The sequence below is a fragment of the Zophobas morio genome, unplaced genomic scaffold (genome assembly GCF_036711695.1).
Source record: "Zophobas morio isolate AGI-343-1 ecotype UQ-CSIRO unplaced genomic scaffold, CSIRO_AGI_Zmor_V1 ptg000011l, whole genome shotgun sequence".
Classification (NCBI taxonomy): domain Eukaryota; kingdom Metazoa; phylum Arthropoda; class Insecta; order Coleoptera; family Tenebrionidae; genus Zophobas; species Zophobas morio.
In genome coordinates, this window is record NW_026972116.1 from 25,899,144 (window position 1) to 25,903,902 (window position 4,759).

The window sequence follows — 4,759 nt, forward strand, 5'->3', positions numbered from 1 at the left end:
CAATTGCAAAGAGATAAGTGTGAGCCGTTCCTAATTCCAGCTTCTGACTGAAGAAACATTTCTGAAAATTTTCTCTCATTAAACATTTTTCACTTAGTCAAAAGTACCTTCAACTTTGAAGAGACAGCTTCCACCTTCACTCATGTAACCTCTGGCACAAAGTCTAGTTGTTTTGTTATCTGTAAACTTCTAGTTAGTATAATTAAAAGATTGTAATGAGAAAGCAGTTACGGGGTAAATAGTACGGAACGCATCCACATATTTTCAGTGTGTGGTTCGCCAAGCACTCACTTTTGCAGTTTTGAACGCTGTAAATTTTGTAAAAATGTAGATACCGGTCTTCAGGAAAAAAACATTTTTTTCTTTGAGGTGAATAAGTGCGTAAAATATCAGAACTGACGATTATATTCGGCGTGATCAATATGTTGTAAGTTTTGTTGATGTTTAGATTAATGTCGTGAGGCCTTGTGGCAAAATCTACCGGGTGATGTAACTTGATTGTAAACGTATCAGATCCTATACACCCCACTTCTTTTAAAGAATTTAAGCTGAAATACAGTATGTCTTTTGCAGATTCGGATCTTCGGGGATAAACGTCTTCGTTTGTAGCATCGTAATTTTTATTCAAAGTCCAGTGGAAGATTTTGGGTTGGTTTGCAAATGTGTTTGGTACATAACTGAAAAATATTTTCGAGCAATTAAGTGAAAACACGATAAATTCTGCCCACCTAACGTTGCGAAAAATGTCATTTTTGTCTAACATGTTGAACGAATGGCAAACTGTCATTTGTGCTAGTACAGGAGAAAATAGTTTTTGACAGTCTTCGTCCGAGTTCCAACTACAATAGCTGAAAATCTGTTCAGGGAAAATGGAGGTCTAAAAATGCAGAAACTGTGTGAAAAACAAGTATAAAATACTAACATGTTTATTACCTGCGAAAAAAAATTCTCCACATCTGGATTTTCAAAGAAGTCGAACAGTTGGAATTCATTAAAACAAGATCTGCAATTTGTAGTCTTTTCGTTACAGTAAGATGAAACATTTCCCACTTTCACACTACAATTTAAAAAATAATTTAAAATTTATTTGGGGCTTTTTTCTGTGACGACCTTTCACCGTTGCCGAAGTAGCGAAACGTAAAATTTGATTCTTTATTATATATATAACCAGGACAAATAGTGACAGCTGGAAACGGTATGTCCCACGGATGTACAGGTGTCTGGCTAAAGCTTAAAATAGTTGGAGTTTCTTCCCACTTTCGCCAAGTTGACTTAACCAAGAGCGAACACGTGCAGATTGATATAAGTACAACTAGAGCCCATAAAATTCTACAGAAAATTTGTCTGTATTGAACTAAATAAAAACTCACTTTTCGAGGAGTGTTCGATCATTTCCAACCAAGTACTTAAGTCCGTGAATGCTGCTGTTATTCATGAATTCGGAAACATTTTGGGAAATGTGACCCAAAAACGCAGACTTTTTCTTTATTTTAGTTTCGTCTTTGTTATTTTCTTCTGGTATAGGGATTGTTACACCCGACATTCTCACTTAATTAGGAGACGCTTGCTTTGATGAAACGGTGCATACGCTACTGTGGTGATTTAATATTTTTTTTACAATCCACACACAAAAATTTACATATAGGTGGGCTTTTAGAGATATTACATTGCGTTTAATGTACTGAAACAATTAGCTAAATTTATTATTACCCATTACTTGATTATAACATGCAAAATTACGAGTTGGTGACTAATAATAGACTCGAAAAATGCAGAAAATTATACCTGAAGATAATGAAACCAAAAATAAAAGCAAAATTCGTTTCGGGGAACGTGCTTGTTACGCTACTGACTGACAGTCCGTTGTCAGGTTCTGGTGACTCACCATATTGGTCTGGAAAATACATTGAGTGTTCATTGTATTGTAATTTGGTGTAGTGTGAATAATCTTTACTAAATGTTTCCAACCGTAAAGCATCAAACCTTATTTAGTCGAAATATGTGAGCTCTGAGAAGATTTAGCAATAATTATTGATTTTCATAAATAGTGTGTAACACCAAGTTCTAAATATATATATTTAAATCGTAAGTGAATTTTAGTTGCAAATTTTAATTAGTGTTAGAAATTGTTTCAACAAGATTAAATATTTCTGATATTAATATACGAAATAAAAACACGGATTGTTAATGTAATTAAGAGGAGTAAATGTACAATCATATTGTTGAAACATGCGAATGTTACTGAAGCGCATTTCATTTCACTAAGAGAACACAGCAGTCAGGCGGTGCTAAAATGACTACACCAGAAGAGAAAGACCGAGCCAAAATCGAAAAAAAAAATCTTTTTTGGGATAAAATTTATGGATAATAGCAGCATACATGGGTTTAAATATTTAATTGGAAGTAATCGAACAATCTTCGAAAAGTAAGTCAATTAGGTGTTCGATGTTGATTAAGTCGACGTGGCGAAAATGGGAGGAAAATCCCACTTTCGTGTCTTTATGCGTTCATGTGTTCGACTTTTCAATTTTTCCTTTTTCAAATTTTTCGATTTATGAATTTTTTAATTTTTAACTTTTCTTCTTCTTCCTCGATCCTCTGATTTTTCGATTTCTCGATGTCTCAGTTTTTGAATTAGTTGCGATTTTTCAAATTTTCAAATTTTTGAATCTCGAGTTTCGATTTCTCGATTTGCCGATTTTCTAGTTTTTCAATTTTTATATTTTAGATTTTCGATTTTTTTTTTTATTTTTTGATGTTTGGATTTCTCCGTTTTTCAGTTTGGCATAATTTTAATTGTTTAATGTTTTAAATTTTACATTTTTCGGTGTCTCGATGTTTTAATTTTCCAGTTCTTCAGTATTTCTATTTTTCAATTTTTCAAATTTTGACGTTGCTAAATTTTCAGTTTTCCGATTTCTTAAGTAATCTATTTTTGATTTTCCCATTTCGAAACTTCTGGAAGTTTCGTTTTTCTTTATTCTTCGATTTTTCGATTGTTCCAATTTTTTTATTTCTCAATTTTTGGATATTTCTTTCAGTTTTGGGTTTTTTCACTGTTTCGATTTTTTGGATTCTCAGTTTTTCGTTTATTAAACTTTGGAATTTTCAATTTGTCGACTATTTCATATTTGGATTTCTCTTTTTTTCAACTTTTCGATATTTTGACTTTTTAATTTTCCGATTTCTTAAATTTTCGAGTTTCGATTTCTCGATTTCTTAATTTTTCAGTTTTTCGAATTTTAAATTTTAGATTTTCGAAAAAATTTTTTTTATTTTTTGGCTTTTCAACTTCTGAACTCTTCACTTTTTCGATTGTTTCATTTTTCGTTCCTTCAGTTTTTCTTTTCTTCAAGTTTTTCATTTTTAATTTTTTAGTTTTTCAATTTCAAATTCTTTTGTTATACTTTTGTTCATTTTTCCGTGTCGCAATTTGGCGATTTTACAACTTTTCGATTTTCAGTGTGTCGATTTCGTTTTTGCAATTTGTCGATTTCAATTTTAAAATATTTCGTTTCTTCGTTTTTTTCGTTTTGCAATATTCACCTTTTCATCTTGTATTTTTTTTTTCGTTTTTCGTTTTCTTCAATTGCTCGGTTTTACTTATTTTTCATTTTTTCGATTTGCAATTCTCCATTTTCCAATTTTTCGATATTTTAATTTTTCAATGCTTTAAACTTTAGATTTTTCGATTTTTCAGTTTTTCAATGCTTTTTAATTTTTTAAAATTTTGTCGTTTCTGAATTTTCAGTTTTCTAATTTCTCAGTTAATCTATTTTTCGATTTTCCCATTTCTCAACTTCCCAAAGTTGCGATTTTTCAGTTCTTCAGTTCTTCAATTTTTCGATTTTTCCCGTTTTTTGGTTTGCGATTTTCCGACTTGGCTTTTTTGACTTTTCGATTTCCCAATTTTACAATTTTTTAATTTCCAATTTTTGGGTATTTGTTCAATTTTGTGATTTTTCAGTTTTTCGATTCTTCAATTATTCTTCTATTTTTCAATTTTTCGGTATTTAAGTTTTCTGGATTTTAAGTTTTTTGGATTTCTCAACTTTCTACTTTTTGGATTTCCAATTTTTCGTTTTTAAACTTTAGGTTTTTCAATTTGTCGACTGTTTTGTAATTTGATTTCTCAGTTGTTCAACTTTTCGATATTTTAACTTGAATTTTTAAAATGTTAGATTTCTCGATTACTTGAGTTTTCAATTCTTCTATATTTCAATTTGTCAATTTTCGGAATTTTTCAATTTTCTACTTTCCATTTTTTTTTAAATTTTTCCATTCCCCAATTTTTCGATGTTGAGAAATGATGTAAATAAGCCAAAATCGAAAAATCGAAAACTTAAAAAATGGAAAAATTGATAAATCGATAGATTGAACAATCAAAATATCGAAACATCCGAAATCGGAAAATTGAAAATTTAAAATATAGATGAATTGAAAATTCGAGAAATCGAAACATATAGAATTTTAAAAATTGAAACATTAAAATATCGAAAAGTTGAATAACTGAGAAATCGTAATAGAAAACAGTCGAACAATCCAAAAAAAAATCGAAAAATCAGAAAATGCAGAAGTCGAAAAATCCCAAAACTGAAAGACATGTCCAAAAATTGAGAAATTAAAAAATTGGGAAATTGAGAAATAGAAAAATCAAAAAAGCAAAGTCAAAAAATTGAAAAATCGAAAAATTGAAGACCTGAAAAATCTAAACGAAACGGGAAAATGAAAAATAGATTAATTAAGAAATCCGAAAACT